This window comes from Misgurnus anguillicaudatus, chromosome 24 (genome assembly GCF_027580225.2).
Source record: "Misgurnus anguillicaudatus chromosome 24, ASM2758022v2, whole genome shotgun sequence".
Classification (NCBI taxonomy): Eukaryota; Metazoa; Chordata; class Actinopteri; order Cypriniformes; family Cobitidae; genus Misgurnus; species Misgurnus anguillicaudatus.
This window is the reverse complement of record NC_073360.2, coordinates 47,052,812-47,073,733: the sequence shown is the minus strand read 5'-3', so window position 1 is coordinate 47,073,733 and position 20,922 is coordinate 47,052,812. Positions and strand designations below refer to the sequence as shown.

General features: G+C 44.6%; 1 protein-coding gene and 1 long non-coding RNA gene across 2 annotated transcripts in view; one reads left to right on the top strand and one right to left on the bottom strand.

Annotated features, from left to right (window-relative positions):
- The window catches only part of LOC129437206 (protein NLRC3-like), a 211,271-nt gene that overhangs the window by 122,254 nt on the left and 68,095 nt on the right, over positions 1–20,922 (bottom strand). The gene's annotated exons all lie outside the window — the stretch shown is intronic.
- On the top strand, positions 174–1,393 carry LOC141361381 (uncharacterized). Its single transcript, XR_012367436.1, has 3 exons — positions 174–419; positions 499–553; positions 1,072–1,393. It is a non-coding gene; the product is annotated as an uncharacterized lncRNA (long non-coding RNA).

The window sequence follows — 20,922 nt, the reverse complement described above, 5'->3', positions numbered from 1 at the left end:
TTACATAGTGATACAGTTGTAAGCAGTAAAGTTAGCAAAGTAACGCTAGATAGACAATGACATATAAGTTGGCTGTTATCAACATAAAACAACTGTTAGCTACCGAGCTACTTCTAGAGTTTTACTTTACAGCAACAGGCTTGCGTGGTAAAGTTATTTGAGATAACTGCAGATACATTTGCGAGATGTACATTATTAATTAAATAATATTTATGCTTGCTACACGTACCATATTCTTATTCAGACTTTATTGATAAGGTGGTGTTGATAAATTCAAAAACTACATGCAAAGTCAAACTTCTGCTGTTATTTTGGTGAAAGTAATGCAAAAGTATTGTTCTGCATTTACTCACAGGTTCCCAGAAGAAGATGCAGAAGAAGGGAAAAAAGAACAATGAAATCCTCCTTGCATGGACCAGGTCAGTGTTGGTTTGTAATGTGGGAGACTTTACATTGGTTTGCAAGGTTCAAAGTTACTAATTGTAATATCTTTCATAGGTCTGTCATAAATCAAATGTGGTTTTCCTGTGCAACCAGTAAGGGGGACGTCGAGGTAAGACATTTGATTCTGATTTGTTTCTTTTTTTAGGAAAAAAGATTTTTCTAGACTTTTATTACTACTCTTATAATGTTAGTTCCTGCACTACAATGGTACCACACTGCCCATAGCTGTACATATCTTATCTATATGGTTCTTGCTGAATATGAATATTTATTGTGTTTTTCTTATAATATATTCTGTTTATACACTACATCAATATTATTTATACTACTATTAGGTTACTGCTACTAAATCGCACATATCTGTACATGTTGTTCATACATGCTTCATATTACAAATCCATATTTATTCTGCTCTTACAAGGTAACAGCTAATAAACTGCACACATTTATATTTTGTTTATATTACTCTAACCACCTTCTGTAAACAAACAGTTTACTACTGTCTATACTGCACTATATATTTTTTTTTGCAGTTCTGGTTGAAACAAATTACACTTTTTTTTTTGTACTTGTACTCCGCATAATGACAGTAACGTTGAATCTAATCTAACTTCCTACCCTTTACAGGAGAAGCACGGTTCAACCAAATGTTCTGCAAGAAATCCATGCAGTGGGTCTTGAAGAAAAGCTTCATACCACACACCACACAGTTTGTAGACAAACTCATCCAGAAGGCCATTGACAAGACTCAATCCAAACATTGTGTTCAAAGTGCCAACGTCCTCACTTGCCCTGCCACAGCCTGCGCTGCCACCCAACATTGCACCAGTGCCTAAACCATCAAAGGAGGCTGCCACGACTTCTTTCAAAAGTCGCTTCTGAGACTGACACTTTCTAATAATAATAATAATCACCTCTTCCCTGTGTCCTATTGCTGTGTTTAATCAGATTCTGCCATCACTCTTTATATTTATATTATTATACACTGTGTGTATATACACAATGTTTTAGTATATATTTTTGCTTTGTTTTTATTTTGTGCAGGACATTTTAGATGTAAATTATGTCATTGTTTATTTTAATGGTTTCTTTTCACTGGTGACACAATATTTTTCCTTTGTGAATAATAGAAAATAAATATCTTCATCTAACTCTGTCTTTTGTACACCAAATTTATACATTATAGACTTGTAGAGGCGCAATGATTACTGTTACTGTGATTTAGCTGTCATTACTTACTTTACAAAGTCATTTGGGTTAAAAATAAAGCCAAATATTATGTTTGTTACACAATTTAGACTTAAACTTTAAAAAAAAGGCAAGAATGCTTTCCTCAAATTGCAGTCACTCTAATGTAGCAGCAATAAGGACTATAACACGAACCACAATCAATGTGAGTTTTAACTTTTTATTAAAAAACATAAACAATTCACACTTATAGCTCATCCAGAGCTTCATCCGTTTATTTATAGTTGCTATAATGTCCGTGAGGAGCTGGATATCTACGTCTGATGTCCTGGACAACAAACACAGGCAGGTAAAACAAGTCTATGTCCTTTCCCCAGTCTTTCGCCTTGCAAAACTCATTCCAAGAAATGACGATAGGATGTAAGTCGATTGTCTAAAAACAGCAAGCATGACGTTAGCAATGCAAGCTATTTTCACATACAATAGGCCAACATAGGTGTAAATATAACAACCATAGCTCAGCTGACGGACATGAAAAACAAAATTCTCACTTTATACTCATGCCTCCGTTTCTCCTTGTGGGGTTCAAGAAGAAAATGCCATCGCTGAAATTCGCGACAGCAATATGATTCTCTTTCGGTGTCCATAGGCGCACAGCGAGAGCGCTCACACCACCAGACCGGTGTTGTGTCGAACTCAGTTCCCCCTATGTTTCCCTTTAGTGTAGTGCTTTTATAGCGTTTTCATCACGTTACATTTAGAAAGATTAAAGATTTGAATTGGTTATACTAAAAAGGCATAATATCATGTATTTTATAATACAATTAATTAAATATTTCATACATTTGACAGTTTTCTATTAGGGTATTTCTTTTAAAATATAGCCTGTCTTTTTCTTTTTTTCCCTTTACTGGTTGTTTTAAAAATGTAATGTTTGCATACATAATTAAATAAATATTATACATATAATATGATTCATACTGTAAAAATAATTGACTTACCATTAAGAACAATACAGATACATTACAGAAATGCACACATATACATCTCAGTAGCCATTAAAACTTTAAATATATAAATAATAAAACCTATAACGTGATAAAAACGCCATTAAAACACTACACTGAAGGGAAAAATAGGGGGAACATAGGGGGAACAGACTTCGACACAACACCGGCACCACCTCGGCTACAGCAGCCGCGGTGGCAGCCTCTTGTTCCTCAATCATCCGTAACTGTTCCTCGTTGTATTGCGGCTCGTACAGGTACCACGACCATCAGATTCAAGCAACAGCGAGGCGCACAGCGAGAGCACGTAAAACCACCAGACCGGCCCCACCTCGGCTACAGCAGCCGCGGTGCCAGCCTCTTGTTCCTCGATCATCCGTTCTGCTCCTCGTTGTATTGCGGCTCGTACAGGTAACCACGACCATCAGATTCGAGCAACAGGTCATCCTGAGCAACAAAGGATGATCCAGGCTAGCTTAGCTTAGCGAAGATTAAAGATGGCTGACTCTCGTTTTGATTCGGGCTTTTCCGAATGGACTCGCAGTCCAACCCCTATGGGCGGGGAAAAAAACATGCGGAAGTAGCTCCTAATACTGGCTGTAGTCTTTGCCTCTGGCCAAAATCTCCTCCGATGACACAAAAATCGTCATTTTGCGTCATCGGAGGACTTTTTTGCACAACCAGAATACAGATATCTCTCCTCTCACAGGGACATGAGGTAGGGAAACACGGTCATTCAGAAATACTGCCACGTTTTTACTGATACAAAGCTGAATGCTAAATTGGTGAAGTATTCCTTTAACACAATTCACTTTATCATCCACAAATGCTGCTTAAAGCTTTATCATGCAAAGAAGAAGCCCAATGGAAACAAGATCCAGAAATCCTCTTCTGTCTGATTTCAAATGGACTGAGACAAAACTGTTCTGTGATCAGACAAATCAAAGTTTGGAAACTAAAGAGGAGAGATCATCTGTATTTGTATCAGTGCTCACATCAAAAGTCTTCATCTCTGTTGGTATGGAGGAGGATTAGTGTCTAAATGAGCAGCTTTCACATCTGGAAAGACCTCATCAATACTGAAAGAGCAACATCTGCTTTCATCTGTCTTTGTCTATTTCAGTAAGACATTGATAAACTTCATACTGCATCTATTACAACAGCATGAGTTTATAGTAGAAGAGTCCTGAACACAGTCCAGATCTGAAAACCATCTGACAAACATTTGAAGTGAAAAATACAACAAAGAAAACTCAGAACAGCTAGAATCCAGTATCAGACATGAATGGGACAACATTCCTCTCCTAAAAGTTCATCAACGGCTCTCCTCAGTTCCCAGATGTATACAGACTGTTGTTAAAAGAAGAGGAGATAAACATGACCCTGTCACAACTTTATTCACACGTCTTTATGACATCAAATATAAAGTTTCATTTCCTCAGATGAAACATTTGATTTGTTTTAAGATTTAAAAATGATTGCATTGTGATTTTATTTACATTTCATTGAGTGTTTCAACTTTTTTGTTATTGATGACATAATCATGAAAAAGTCCTGCAGTCCGATCCTGAAGAACACAAAAACAAAGACGTCCAATATTTGGATTTAGAGATAAATGAGCTGTGAGTCTTCAATGTTGTGCTGAACTTGAACACATTTCAGTTTAAGATGAAGTTAAAAACCCCAACAGTGTAGAAGAAGAGGAATCTTGTCAGTATTTACTTCAGTTTATGATCCTATGAGATTTCTTGCTCCTCTTACACTGACTGATAAATCGCTCTTATAGGAAATGTGTAGACAGAAGCTGAGTTAGGATGAGGATTTACCTCCAACACTTCAAAGTCAGATTTGAATAAAGTCACAGATCAGATCCTGTACTGAATAATCAACTCATACGGTTAAGAGGAAGTGATGTCACTATTGTGTCTTCTTATTCACCATCAGATCATACTGAAGATCAGACAGACATCTTTACATCTTTAATCATCGTCTGTAAATCCTAAAAATGAAAGAGAAAGTCAATCAGATATGAGATCATCATCAGTGTCAGATGAAGAGATAGAAAAACAAACTATTAGTGCTGTCAGTCAGAGATAGAAATGAAATCTTCAACATAATAAACATCAATCTGTTTATCACATACACATGAGCTACAACAATACAAAAACACATTTCATCTATTTCCTCTGAATATTTGATGTCAATGTAAGAGATTAATGTATTGATATGTATGTAGTATAATATAATGACACTGACAGTTTTATGAGTTCCCTTTCAGTCGGTCACTACAACGCCACGTCGTGACCGACGAATTGGGAACTCGCTTAGAGAGACCAATCTGCTTCGAGTACTACTAAAACGCCAATGAACTTGGCATTGAGATATTTGCATAATGCTGGCACCGCCCCGCCAGGTGCTATATAAGCAGCAGGTGCAAATATGTAAAATTAGCTTTTTCGCTTCGAAAGCCGGCATTATCTGCTACTGAGAAGCTACTCTCTGCTCTTCTGGGAACGGTTGCTGAAGTTGATTGACAAGCAGTACTAACACAGCGGATGCTCGCAGTATTCCACTGCTCTGCATATTTTTTGTTTTGAGTTTAGTGTGTGCGTTGCCTTTCCCTGTGCGCAATCATCAGCTGAGCACCTAAAGAGTGATTTCCCTAAAAGAGTGATACATGAGAGCTCTGTGTCTTTTTAAAGACAGCCACTCTCTCGTATATTCGGAGATCAGCGTCCTTTTCAGGATTGTTTTCGTCCATGCGATCTTAGATGCGAGAAGTATAATGGCTCCAGTGACGGTCAGGAGCGCTGTCTTCGTGCTTAGGCATCAAGCACTCAGAGACTGCGTTTGTGGAGAGTTTTTGTTCTCTCTGTGAGAGCATAACCCTCTTGGATTGCAGAGACGACTGTCGTTTCTACGGGAACGCTGTCCGCGCCTTTGCAGTGCTGACGCCACCATGGTGTGTCTGTCAAGCGCTCGCAGGACGCTCTTCGCATCACTACGCTGAGTAGGACGGAGGATGCGTCCTCCACCTACCGGCCTTCTCATCCTCGCCGATTGAGGCTCCGGTGGAGACTGCAGAGTCATGTTCTACGATTTCTGCCGAATCCATTGGACCTCCTTCTGGTCCTGTCACTTCTGCAGCATCAGAGGGGTGTCCATTTTTCCCTCCGAGGCGGAGTCGTGCCCGCTCGAGCGGCGGAAACGGTAGAGTTGGAGAGGTTAACCCCTCTCCGCCCGAACCACATGATTGGGACTTCAGAGCTGTTCGGGCCTCTCTGTCCTCATCTCCTGTGCCTTTCTTTCCCGGCGGCACGAAGAGCTGACGTGAATTGCGTCCGTTTGGGCCGTTCAGCTTTCACCCCTCACCTCCCTCACCAACGGAGCCGCTAAGGGCGGGGACCCCTTCAGTAGAGCGGGGGGGTTGCAATGCAACTGCGTTCCTGGAGGGACCACCCAACCCTTCCCTCCCCTGTTTGTAGACAGTCGTCCGGTTACGGGCGCTGCCCATCAGGCATACGGAGAGGCGGCTTCAGCCCTGCATTCAATAACGTTGCTGCAGGCGAAGGCTTTAGAGATTTACGACGGAGGCCGCGACCTTCAGTCGTGCGATGTTCACCACAGGGTTCAAGATCGCCACCTTTGGCCATGTCTGGCTGACATGATGGACGCAGACGAGAACAACTTCCTGAATGCTCCTGTCTCACAGACCGGCCTCTTCGGCGAGCTTGGGGAGTAGTACAGCTCCGCTGCGCAGACTGAGGCGATCTCCTAGGTCGTGCCCCGGTGGAAGAGAGCTGCCCTTGGTCCACCAACGCCGGCTCCTCAGTCTGCCTCTTGCCGTCGGCGTCCTGCGGCGGCCACCTCCGTTCCCCTCCTCGGACCCCATCTTGGCAGCTCAGGGGAACCAGTCATCAGCAGCTCGCCCCGCCCGCTTAGCCGCTTCCCGTGAAGATCGGGAGTTTAGATGGCCAGTGACGGGCGACCCGGATTGGCAGAGGATCACTCTTTAGGAGACGGTGATTCGCTCCTTCCCCCGGTAGAGGGTCGGGTGGAAAATCCTTGGTTTGCATGTGTTCCACCGGCTGTTCAGTCGGTACCCACTTAACCACACATGTGCATTCCTCTTCCCTCTCCAGGTCTCCGGAGGATCGAGAGAGCCGTGAGCGGGCACACACCAGCTCACCCTACCTCTCCTCTATCGCCAGCGGGTGTCCTGAGGAGTCAGAGCTCTTCGCTGAGGAGACCGGACCACCAGCACCCTCATCAGAGTCTGCGCTCTCCGCAGAGGAGACCAGACAACCATCACCCTCAGCGGGTTCAGGTCAGTGTCACACACACACACATACTGTAGATGTTTATGCTGTCACAGCAGACGCACTGGCAGTCCCACCTGTCTCGCTTCGCTGCCCCACCGCGGGTACTTCGGTAGTGTCGTTTATTCTCCTCGTACGGTGCCTGGGTGCGTGGCTTTAGTTTCCAGCCCGTTTCGTTGGGTTTTACGCACGATCCGCCTCGGTTACGAAATACAATTACCGGCACAACCCCAAAATTCTCGGGCTTTCGTTTCACTATAGTGAAAGCGTCCGATGCACATGTACTGCGTGCAAAAATTGATATCCTGCTGACGAAGGATGTATCGAACCGGTCCCTCTTACCGATATGATGATAGGGTTTTTCCAGTCCTTATCTCATAGTACCCAAAATACGCGGCGGGTATGATAACGGATGATAACGCAGAGGCTCGTATTTCAATATTCAGATCGGTTGCAGCCTTAGACCTGTAGACATGTACTTTATGTGTCCATCTCCCCTCGCCTTAGACCGTTTTTTCGCTCTGCGTCGTGGGGTGGGCATATTAATACTAAGTACACCATTCGCGCTGTCTCTCTCTCCCCGTGTCTCCATGAAAGTGCTAGTCACGGCATTAAAATCTCAGAGAGAGAGCGTTGTTCGCATTCTGCTTTTATTTACGTCGACTTATAATAGCCAGTTCTTGGCAGACGTGCGCGAACACAGAGTTAATGCTTCAGCATCTCGCTCATTTTAGTCATCAGGTCGACTGGGAAAGAGCAACTTTGCCCCGTGCAGAGGATCCTTTTTCTCAGTATGGAAATAGACTCGATCGACTAATTGGCGTGTTTTACAAGAGCGTGCAACCAGCCCTCGGTTTAATTCGAGGGAAGTATGCGGTCCTCTGAAACAATTTCAGAAGCTCCTGGACATATGGCAGCAGCTGTGTCTGTGACACTGCTCGAGCTGCGTCATATGAGACCGCTTCAGCGTTGGCTTTACGATCGAGTCTTGAGGAGAGCGTGGCGCACCGGCATACACCGTGTAAACATTACACCTGCGTGTCATTTCAATTTTACCCGTAGTAGACCCAGCATTTCTGATAGCAAGATATGCCCCTGAGGGGTTTCCTGGCATTCTGTAGCATGCGATGCCCTCAGCACGGGATGATCAGTCACGTATGACGGGCTTGCAGTCTCAGGGGTGTGCATAGCACCCCAACGCTGTATATCTGGGACTTGTACGCTCTGCTATGGAGATGCGAGGGAAGGATGTATTAGCCGACACCGACAACATTGCGACTGTTGCGTTATTTACCGTTAAGGCGGTTTTGCGCTCTCGTCACCTGTCACATCTCGCTCGTCATCTCCTCCTTTGGAGTCAGAAACATCTGAGGTCCTTTCGTGCCATCTACATCCCGGGTTCGCTCAATACAGCGGCAGACGCGCTTTCCTGAGCTGCGCGCCCCGGCGAATGGCGACTCCACCCCCAGACGGTCCAGCTAATTTGGAAGAAGTTCGGTCGTGCGTAGATAGATCTGTTTGCGTCGGTGGACGATACCCACTGTCGCCTGTTTTATTCACTAACCGAGGGTAGCCTCGGCGTGGATGCGTTGGCACACAGCTGGCCGCGGGGGATGCGCAAATACGCATTTCTTCCAGTGAGCTTAATTGCACAGACACTGTGCAAAGTCAGGCAGGACGAGGAGAGCCTTTTATTAATCGTCCGTACTGGACGACTAGGAATTGGTTTTCATAGTTAATGCTCCTCGCGACAGCCCTCCCTGGCGGATTCCCCTGAGGAAGGACTTTCTTTCTCAAGGAAGGGGCACATTTGGCACTCGCGCCCCGACCTGTGGGATCTCCATGTATGGTCGTTGAGCGCGCGCAAGGTTTAGGTGATTTATCGCAAGCGGTATCTAACACCATCGACACGGTTCGAGTACCGTCTACAAGACGGGCTTACGCGCTTAATGAAACCTTTTTCGTCACTTGGTGCTCTTCGCAACGCAAGGACCCCAAAGAATGCCCATTAACATTGTGCTTTTATATCTTTATATAGGTTAGATGGTAGGCTGTCCCTCCGCCATTAAAGTTGATATCGCCGCTATTTCTGCTCATCACTCACTTATCAACGGCAGATCAGTGGCCAGCATGATTTGGTTATTACATTTAAGAGGCGTTCGCAGGCTAAACCCCTCGCGCCCTCCCTCTTTCCTCCTGAGACCTGTCCATGGTGCTGAAGCCTTCAGGTCTCCCATTTGAGCCTTTGCAGTCTGCGAGTCTGAAGTTTTTTATCAATGAAAACTCTGACCCTGCTAGCATTGGCCTCCGTGAGGCGGGTAAGGGATTTACATGCATTCTCTGTTGACGATTCATGCCTTTAGTTTGGTCCTGCTGTCTCACTGAGACCCAGACCAGGCTACGTGCCCAAAGTTCCCACCACTCCCTTCAGAGATCAGGTGGTGAGCTTGCAAGCGCTGCCCCCGGAGAAGGCAGACCCAACCATGGCTTTGTTGTGCCCCGTACGCGCACTGCGACTCTACGTGGCTCGCACGCAAAGCCTCAGGACCTCAGACCAGCTCTTTGTTTGTTACGGTGGTCAGCAGAGAGAGAAGCTGTCACTAAGCAGAGGATGTCTCATTGGATAGTTGTTACTATCGCCCTGGCTTATAATCTACAGGGTATTTCCTGCCCCTTTAATTTGAGAGCGCACTCCACACGGAGTGTTGCCTCATTTTGGGCTATCGCTCGTGGTTCCTCGCTAACAGACATCTGCAGAGCTGCTGGTTGGGCGATACCTAATACGTTCATTAGATTTTACAGTGTTCATATCGAGCCTGTATCCTCTTGTGTTTTTTCCTCAACAGGGAGAGCACGGAGAGCAGACTCGCAAGTCGGCTTGCAGCCTCCGACTGGTGCTCCAAATTGAGTTTCCGTATAGAAGGCCATCAGAGCAAAAATGCGTAATGGTTTGAATTGCTCTTCCTCCGCTGCCTTGGCAGCCTTTGTTGCGGAGCATTGGCTGTCAGCCTTTCACTAGCTGTATCCTTGCGGACCTATGTGTTTGGCTCGGGCTCCACATTGTGTCCCATCGGGTTCCTTTGTGAGTATTTTCCGTGGGGTTTAGCCCACGTTTCCCTTAGCAGATCACTGCTTTGCTTACACAGCCACGGCTGTCCTTTATTACTGTTTTACTTTAGTCCACCATTAGCCCTTAAGAGGAGCGGTGGCTTCCGCAGTGTTCCTATCCCGCTCTGTTAGGGTGCTTCCCAGTCGCTGGCACTTCTGTGGGGTTAAAGGAACATCTAGTGCCCGGCCTTTCTGCCTTTTTTCTATTTCTCCATTTCCTTAAGGGGATTTGGAGGGGGTTTTTGCAGACACTGGAAGAGGTCAGCCCCTAGTGGCGTTTTGGTAGGGATTCCCAATTCGTCAGTCACGACGTGACGTCATAGTGACCGACTGAAAGGGAACGTCTCAGTTACGGATGTAACCCTCGTTCTCTGAAGGAGGGAACGGAGACGTCACGTCCCGTCGCCACAGGTGCTGCTCCCTGCTGTCGGCCGGTCATATTCTCCCGGCTTTCTCAGCGAAAAGAAGCAAATTTTCCATATTTGCACTTGCTGCTTATATAGCACCTGGCGGCGCGGCGCCAGCATTATGCAAATATCTCAATGCCAAGTTCATTGGCGTTTTAGTAGTATTCGAAGCAGATTGGTCTCTCTAAGCGAGTTCCCAATTCTTCGGTCACGACGTGATGTCTCCGTTCCCTCCTTCAGGGAACGAGGGTTTCATCCGTTCACACACAAACAGTAAGAAAATGAAGGTGATGCTTTATTTTAAAAGTCCTGGAGGTTGACAGTCGTGTAAATAAAGAGAAACAGCATCAATGTCAAAGCTCGACAGAGAGTTGTGTGAAGTGTCCATCAGATTTTAAGAGTTGACTTTCTCTTCTTTTTTCTAATCTTCATCTGTATCATTTATCATCTGTACTTTGTGTTTATCTGTTGTGTATATATTGTGTTTGTGTTGTTATTTCTGTCTGTATTCTGATGATTTGATAAATAATGCTTAAAACATGAAATAAAAACCAAGTTGTTATGAAAAGAGTTTAAGATGAACATCTAGTCAAGTGTCCATAACTATAGAGGTGTCGGCCTATCAAACAAACCCCATTAACAAACATCATAAATAATGTGTAAGAAGAGTAAGATCACAGTATTAAATCCTGGAGTGACAAAGCATCAAGTGTTGTTCATGTACACTTCATATTTTCTGTTTGTTGGGTTTAAATGATACACAGCATATAACAGCAGCAGATCAATTTACATTTATTTCTAATATTTATCATCTAGGATTTAAATTACACTGCATGAGTTTACTTAAACATTTATTTAAATGAGCTCTACTCACAGTACTGTATGTAGTTTATAATGTGGATCATATTTTAGATCAGAGATCATCTTCACTCCTGAATCTGTAAGATTATTCTGATACAGACACAGTTCTCTCATGTGTGATGGGTTTGATCTCAGAGCTGAAGTCAGAGCAACACAACCTTCATCTGTGATATTACAACTCCTCAACCTGTAGAGAACAGAGACTTTATGTGAATTATGCTAAACTACAAAGTTTGTCCACAAATCTCTAACCTCCATCTCTTCATGTAATGTTCCTCTTTCAATCCCTCAGTAACTGAGACACTGTGTGTTTAAATGTCAAATAAATCCATCACACAGCTGACTATTAGTGTTAGATGTCCTAAACCACATGAACATTTCTTCATAAATCTGTATTGAGTTCATGACTCACACTTGTAATTCTCATCAGGTATTTGATGTAAAAATCTTCCTCTATTACAGGAGGAATATCAGCTGGAGATAACATAACTCTGATCTTACATTTAAAGATGTTACAGTGTTTAAAGATCAATTTCACTCAATCTATAAAAACATTATTAATGTGTGTGTCAGTGTCAATGATGGATCGATGTTGTTAATCATCTTTATAAAAACAACACAACGAGGAGAAAAACTCTTCATAGACAATAATATCAGTAAAGATTTCATCAAAGAAACACCAAACTACATTTTATGACATTTTAACAGAGGAGTTTTGTTGCACGTTGTGAAGGAAATTGAAATGAATCATAACTAATTATAACTAACATGTCTTTTCCTTACAGGTTTGAACATTTGTACTGTATGCTTTTGACAACAAAATGTGTTGAAATAGAGGAAGTACGTGTGGTTAAATGATTTCAATTTAAACCCAATGACTTGTTAAAGCTGAGGTCATCAAAAAAGTTAAATTGCTTTTGTCTGCATGGTAACAGAGAGGAGTTTCTGAATTGCAGATATGAAGAATAAATCATATTAGAGATAAATGGTGTGACTTTGTCACAGAGCCGGCCCAGCCACTTAACGACACTTGCAATTGCAAAGGGCCTCGTGGCCAGCAGAGGGCCCCCGAAAGTCACTTAGCTAGTGGTTGAAAAAATCATTCATCAAAAGTAACATAAAATAAATATAAATATTAATTATTTATTATTATGGCAATGTTAAAAAGGCTGTTACTTGTTATTATAGTTATTATGAAAGTTCGCTAAAAATATCTCTTTCTTGCCGAGATTGATTGACACACAGCATCCAGCGCAGCAGCCAATCAGTGCCCGCGATCTATGTGCAGGCGAGCATCCCGCCCACAGAACGCAAGTTGAGCTGAGCCGGATCACTGATACAGACGCAAACTTTTGCTGTTGCTTTAAGGACAATTTCTTTAATGTTATGTGTGTTTGTGCGTAAATGAGAAGTAAGTGGATCTTATTTGACTTCGGTAATGACCAAACCTGTGTTCTGTTTGACTTCTCTTTCTTATATTTGCCATCATAACGTGAATTGGTTTATTAAGCTTAATAATTAATATTTAAACGGTTTAACGTGGTAAATTAATTCTGTTACGCTTATATTTCACGTATGCCATTGTCATTTCTACATATTTATGTCATTAGTGTAATTATATTGTTAAACGTCTGAATTTAAAGTGTTTTTGTCATGATTTCGGTCTTACCGGTTTGTTGTGTTCCTGTTTCCCTGTGTTGTCATGTATGTCTCACTGATCCATGTGCGCGTCTTTCACATGTGTTTTCGGTTGCTTCCTCACTGACGTCATCATCACCTGAAGCTTGTTTGATCCCCAATCGGCAGTAGTATATAATTCTCTTGTTCCCCTCAGTCTTTGTGAGTCCGTCATTGAATGTACTAGAGGTGCTTCTGATGCATTTCGCCGTCTTGTCCTGTCATGTTGTGTTATGTTCCCAGTTTAATTCAAGTATTAGTCTGTGTTATTTGCTGTCTCGTTCTTGCAGACTTCCAGCCGTCTCTCAGTCTTCAGTTCTACAAACTGTCACCGCATGAACTAGATCGTTTTCGTTGTGGAGAGATTGGATTACTTCGAGTCTCAGTTAACAGCTCTTCTGCTACACACAGCTGATTTGTCTCTCTCTGTCACTGGACTGTTACCACCGTCACCAGAGCTCTGTCACTGATCATATCCAGCGAACTGAACAGTTAGTTGCGCTTTTAGCGCTGAGATTGTTTACCATCACTAACTTTGTCTCTCCTCTATATTACAGCTCTGGACTGTTGCAGATTGACGAGCTGTCCCTTTAGGGTTGTGCCGTGGTTCGTTCATTCGAGTAATTCCACGGAGAATTAATTCCCCTTTCCCTGTACTCCCATGACGCGACGCTCACGGGAGTGGCTTACGTGTCCTGCCCCGTATCGGGGTTCCCCTGTCTTCACTCTGTGCCTAAATAGCCAGAGATTATCTACGTGCTCTTGTTTCCCAGCCCTGGATGCCCTAAAGTGACTTTGGTGACTGAGAGACTTGTTGTGATATTTAATAAACACACCTCTGCTTTGGAATCTGTTTTCCTGTGTTCTTTACAGAAGGGACTCGCCAACATGGATTCCGCGGAGGCCGATTCCGTAAGATCAGCATTAGCACAGCAAGGCTCCTGGTTGGGTCAACACACTGCCCAGTTGACTACCACCAATCGGGTGGTTGACGACCTTACTGCTCAAGTCGCTGATCTCACTGCTCGTTTGGACCGTATGCAATGGGAACATTTAGCATCGCCACCCGAGAGAGAACCTCACGTCACTGTTCTGCCTCCTTACAATGGAGATCCAGCCGCATGCCGGGCCTTTCTGTCTCAGTGCTCCCTCATCTTTGCTTTGCAACCCCGCCGGTATGTTGCTGAACGTACTAAAGTGGCATATGTCATCACTCGTCTAGTCGGCAAACCCCGGGACTGGGCCACCGCTGTTTGGGACTCTCATGATCCTTGTTGTCACTCTTTCACGGAATTTAAGGATGAGATGGAGAGATTATTTGATCGATCGGCTCGTGGTGACGCTGCTGCTGCCCGTCTGACTCGTTTTACCCAGTCTCGACTATCCGTAACGGACTATGCGATCCAGTTTAAGACTCTCACTGCCACTTGCCAGTGGAATCAGGTAGCGCTTCGGGCGCGTTTTGTTGATGGTCTGATCGATGAGATTCAGGATGAGATTTCCACGCACGAACTGCCAGAGTCACTGGAAGCTATTATTGATTTAGCTTTCCGCATTGAAGCTCGTCGAGCGCTGCGTGCACAGCGTCGAACACTGCGACAACCCAGAGCAGTCCTGTCTTCAGGTCTGTCTATGCTCTCGTCTAATTCCCCCTCATCTGAAACAGTGCCGATGGAGATTGGAAAGTTTCGGTTATCAGTTCAAGAGAAGGAACAGCAACTTCGGAATGCTTTGTGTCTGTACTGTGGCAAGCCAGGTCACATAGCCAAGGACTGTCCGTTAAAAGGCCCCACCCATCATTGAAGTCGGGAGCAATGATGGGCGCTTCTTCACTTAAAGTCTCCCCTCCTTCCTCTACTACCATGCCAGTCACGATATCCTTCGCCGGGCGGGATATTTCCACGGTTGCTCTGCTGGACACAGGAGCAGAGGGTAGTTTCATCGATCAAGAAGTACCCCGATCCTGGGGTCTCTCCATTGTTCCACTCAAGGTTCCACTGGATGTCATCTCTCTGCGTGGCCAGCAGATGGCACAGATTTCTCACTGCACCACTTCTGTAAGTCTTAGTATCTCTGGTAATCACCGTGAGAAGATTGTGCTGTACCTACTTCGTGCAGCTTTAACTCCCATCATTTTGGGGCATGGGTGGTTTGTACAGCATAATCCTCACGTGGATTGGCAGAGAGGTGTCATTTTGTCTTGGTCTCAGTCTTGTCATATGTCTTGTTTGGGTCCCGCTGTTTCTGCTGTTGTGTCTTCTCCTCCGCAGGTGCCAGCGGCCGATTTGACCGGAGTCCCGGCGGAATATGCCGACATCAGCCAGGTCTTCATTAAAGCCGGGGCCACTTCCCTGCCTCCTCACCGGTCATATGATTGTGCTATCGATCTCCTCCCAGGCACGATGCCGCCCAAAGGTAGACTTTATTCATTATCTGGTCCAGAGAGGGAGGCTATGGACAAATATATCAATGATGCCCTTCGTGCTGGTCTCATCCAACCCTCCACCTCACCCGCAGGGGTGGGGTTTTTCTTTGTTAAGAAGAAGGACGGCTCTCTGCATCCCTGTATTGATTACAGAGGATTAAGTGACGTTACTGTTAAGAATCAGTACCCTCTTCCTTTAATGTCATCTGCTTTTGAGCTTCTACAGGGAGCCCAGGTATTTACCAAACTTGATTTGCGCAATGCTTATCATCTGGTACGCATAAGAGAGGGGGATGAATGGAAGACGGCGTTTAACACCCCTATTGGACACTTTGAGTACTGCGTTCTGCCTTTCGGGCTTTGCAACGCTCCGTCCATCTTCCAGGCTCTGATCACTGACGTGTTGGGAGACATGATTAATAAGTTTGTCTTTGTGTATTTGGATGATATTCTCATCTTTTCTCCCTCTATGCAGGAACACACTCAACACGTTCGCAGAGTTCTTAGACGTCTGTTAGAAAACCAGCTGTATGTGAAGGCAGAGAAGTGCGAGTTCCACCAGAAGTCAGTTTCGTTCCTGGGTTTTGTCATAGCAGCTGGTGAGATATGTCCTAATCCCGCCAAGGTCAAGGCAGTCGCTGAATGGCCCGTCCCCGCATCCCATAAGGAGCTATTAAGGTTTCTGGGTTTCGCCAATTTTTATCGGCGATTTATCCGTAACTATAGTCAGGTTGCTCAGCCGCTTACGGCGCTCACCTCAACTAAGACGAGGTTTGCTTGGAATAAAGCAGCTCAGGAAGCCTTTGATAATTTAAAGCTCCGGTTTATCTCTGCTCCTGTTCTCTCTATTCCAGATCCGGCTGCCCAATTTATTGTTGAGGTTGATGCTTCTGATGTCGGGGTCGGCGCTGTCTTATCTCAGAGGTCTTCTAAGGATGGCAAGGTGCATCCATGCGCCTATTTCTCACATAAGCTTAACCCAGCGGAACGAAATTACGACATAGGTAATCGGGAACTGCTGGCGGTCAAGTTGACTTTGGAGGAATGGCGTCACTGGTTGGAGGGGACCTCAGAGCCTTTCCTGGTCTGGACGGATCATAAGAATTTAGAGTATATCCGTTCAGCCAGGAGATTAACATCTCGCCAGGCCCGCTGGGCGCTCTTCTTTGACCGATTTAACTTTACCCTCTCGTACCGGCCTGGTTCCAAAAATATAAAACCCGATGCTCTATCCCGTGTGTTCGAGGGTCCTCAACCCACCAGAGACGAAACCATCCTCCCGGAGGGGTGGGTGGTGGGTTCACTGCGTTGGGGAATCAAACAGAGAGTGGAGCAGGCTGGTCGAGAGGGTGAAGTGCCAGTCGACTGCCCAGCGGGACGGTTATGGGTTCCGGACGTGTTACGCTCTGAGGTTATCCGGTGGTGTCATGAATCCAAGTTAGTTTGTCATCCAGGAATTCGGAGAACATTGCTCGCGTGACTGCATTTGTGCGCGCTGAGCGGAGAGAGCATCATAATAGAGAGAGTCGAGCGAGCGCTCATCCAAGCCTTTGCTCGCGTGACTGCATTTGTGCGCGCTGAGCGGAGGTGCGCTCTCGCAAGGACGCTTTTCCGCGCGCGAATTGTGTTATAGTATAGTGAAAAAGTATATGGTGTAAACAAAATAGTATAGTGTAAAGTATATTGTGTAAACAAAGATTACCAGAAATGATACATACAAACACCAACTCACTATAAAGAAATTATGGACTGCTGTGTTGGTGTGTATAAATGTGTATGTGTATATGTATATATAAAAAAACTAAAAAAATAGATACTAGTTTTTTTAATATAGTTTATTCTGTATCTTTTCAGGGTCAAAATAGCATTTAATTTTACATTGTTGTTGTATTTGAGTTTCCCAATGAGTTTCATTTGCCATAATATGGTTGTTAAATTATCTACATATTAAACAACAAACAAAATGAATACCTTAAAATAAGTATTATTGTTTTGTTATGTTTGGACCCTTAATAACATTAACCATGGTTTTATTGTGGTAAAAGTGTAGTAACCATGTTTTTTTGGTGTGTTGATTACTATCAGCAACCCCATGGTTTTACTACACTTACCATGGTTTAATTATGGTTTTTAAAAACCATGGTTATCAAAACCATGGTTATTTTGTGGTTACCATGGTTTTACTACAGTAATCATGTTTTTTTGGGTTTAACTGTAGTAAAACCATGGTTCATTTTTGTAAGGGGAGCTTATTGCATGGTTTAAACAAGACTAATGTTCTAACATAAATTACGTACTCCGACATAATGGTCATATTAAAACATGTTTTCTCTGCCTAGATTGACTGGATACGGATAGTGAAACAAGAGACCATGCGTGTCACTAATCAAATCAAACAACCAATCACAGAAGCGGAGACATCAGTCAATGTCCCGCCCCCAAAGTCCCAAAAGTCATCTTGATCGAGCGAGCGCGTGTGGTGCAGCTGTGAGCATAGAGAGAGTCGAGCGAGCGCTCATCCAAGCCTTTGCTCGCGTGACTGCATTTGTGCGCGCTGAGCGGAGGTGCGCTCTCGCGGGGACGCTTTTCCAACGCGCGGATAGTGTTCTGCGCGCTCGCGGGGACGCTTGTCCGCGCGGGAGTGGTGTTCTGCGCGCTTGTGTCTCGCGCTCGCTCGTGGTTTTTGTGCGCGCGACTTTTGGGTCTGATTAAACGCCATACTTATGCCTCTTCCTGTTCCATCTCGTCCCTGGTCTGATATTGCCATTGATTTTGTTACCAACTTACCCAGTTCTGAAGGTAACACTGTAGTGTTAACAGTAGTAGACCGTTTTTTAGAGTTGGGTCCGAGTCCACCTTTGTCGAGTACGAGTCAAGACCAAGTCATTAAACATCAAGTCCAAGTCCGAGTCCAAAAGGGTCCGAGTCGGACTTAAGTCCGAGTTCTTAAAGGTCGAGTCCAAGTCGAGTCCGCCCGAGTCCAGAAAGTAATTAAATATAAAAAAGATACAAAATTTGTATTGTAAATTGTTACTTTCAACCCATTAAACCAATGGCAATATAAAAATGTAATAAAAATACCTCTATTGCATCTTGTCATTGCCATTGAACATTTTTATTTTATGTCAACTAGTTTCCTATCAAAAATGATTTCAAAGAAAAGAAAGGGAGAGGTATCTTCTTTTTACCAGATGTCTTGCAAATAAATTCTCTATGATTTTCGTAAGCAAAACAAATTATTGCTGACTTTAAGGACGTGCTAGTCAGACGTTGATGTGTGTGATGTGTGTGTTTATCTGCACATATGATGCGACTGGCTGCTGCCTGCCAGTGTGTTGCACTAAAATAACAGGACTGTATCTAGTAGTTAATCAAGTGTTTAAACGTGCATCATTAACAGGACAGGTCTCTCTTCTGAAAAAATAAACTCCTAGAAGGGGAAAAAGTCTTCTGTATATGCGGTTCAGAAAATGACAGAGGCACGAGGTTTGCTGACTAGTGTTGCCTGATCTTGCACTAAAAAAAACAGCGAACAAGAAAAATCCAATAATAAACCGAAATAAATCTAAATGCTTTACTTCTAGATCAAAATATTGGGATGGCACCTTCACACTTTATTTACACCAAAAACTTGATCGCTCCATGAGCCAAAAGCCATAAACGGTTAAGCGCCAAAACGGTACATACAAAAAGCCGAGGACCTGGCAACACTGCAAGACTGCGCGCTGTGAAGCAGCCTCAAAAAAAAACATACAAACACAACGGCAAGACGGAGGTTTATTGCAAAACACAATGCTGTTAGATTATTTTGGTCAAAGCTGTGAGTGATAAGCATGCGAGACGGCAGAACGTTGCTATGGTTATTTCTGTGTCAATCATCACATTTTCAGGAGTGAGTCTTGTTCCGTACAGACATGAAACGAACATTTAGGGGATTCACTCCCGCATTTAAATGCGGTTGTCACTCCTGAAAGTTTGCAGTGTGTAGGAGACACTGAGACATTAATTAATTTCTCATCTCAAGTTTATGCTGGTTTTGTTGTTACACATGACGCGGACTCGACTGTACTCAGGATATTTTCCGAGTCCATAATGTCCAAGTTCGTGTCAAGTCCGAGTACAAATTCACCCGAGTGCGTGACAAGTCCGAGTTCATTCAAAGTTGGACTCGAGTCCGGACCCGAGTCCGAGTCCATGTTCGAGTACCCCAACTCTACCGTTTTTCCAAAGCGGTTCATTTCATTCTGTTGCCCAAACTCCCTTTTGCCAAGGAAACTGCTAATGCTATGATCAAACACGTCTTGCGCTTACATGGTCTGCCTACTGACGTGGTTTCTGATAGGGGTCCCCAGTTTATCTCATCGGTAGACAGATCGGTTGCACTGCCAGCTTGTCTTCAGGCTATCACCCTCAGACCAATGGGCAATGTGAACGGGCTAATCAGGATCTAGGTAGAGCGCTCCGCTGTCTGACATCTCAGTACCCAAGTTCCTGGTGCCAACAGTTACCCTGGGTAGAGTATGCGCACAACTCCCTTCCGACGACTTCCCTTGATATGTTCCCGTTTGAGGCGTCCATGGGGTTCCAGCCTCCACTATTTCCATCCCAAGAGCCCGATGCAGCGGTTCCGTCTGCATTAGCCTTCGTCCAACGTTGCAAGCGCACCTGGAGAAGGGCTAGAAATCTCCTTCTCAAAGCCTCCAGACGAACCAAAGCCGCGGCTGACCGTCACCGTCGACCAGCTTCTCGATTTATTTGTGGGCAGAAAGTATGGCTGTCATCCAAGGATCTGCCTCTCCGGGAGCCCTCTCGTAAGCTGGCACCCCGTTTCCTTGGGCCATTTACTATTGTTAAGGTCATTAATCCGGTGACATTCAAGCTCAGATTGCCACCCTCTCTCGGTTGGGTCCATCCGGTTTTCCATGTGTCAAAGCTTAAATCGGTATTTTTCTCTCCCCTTAATCATGTCCCGTCTGTTCCCGCCCCTCCCACCCCTCGTCTTATTGATGGTATCTCGGCGTATACTGTTAAGTCCATTTTAGATGTGCCTGGGAGGGTTACGGTCCGGAGGAGAGGTCTTGGGTACCGGCCCGGGACATCCTGGATCCTGGCTTGATAAGGGAGTTCCGTCGGCGACGAGGTGAGCCTCCCGATGGCCCGCCAGGTGGCGGCCGTGGGGGGGAGTAATGTCATGATTTCAGTCTTACCAGTTTGTTGTGTTCCTGTTTCCCTGTGTTGTCATGTATGTCTCACTGATCCATGTGCGCGTCTTTCACAGGTATTTTCGATTGCTGTGATTTCCTCACTGACGTCATCATCACCTGAAGCTTGTTTGATCCCCAATTGGCAGTAGTATATAACTCTCTTGTTCCCCTCAGTCTTTGTGAGTCTGTAATTGAATGTAATAGAGGTGCTTCTGATGCATTTCGCCACTATATTACAGCTCTGGACTGTTGCAGATTGACGGGCTGTCCCTTTTGGGTTGT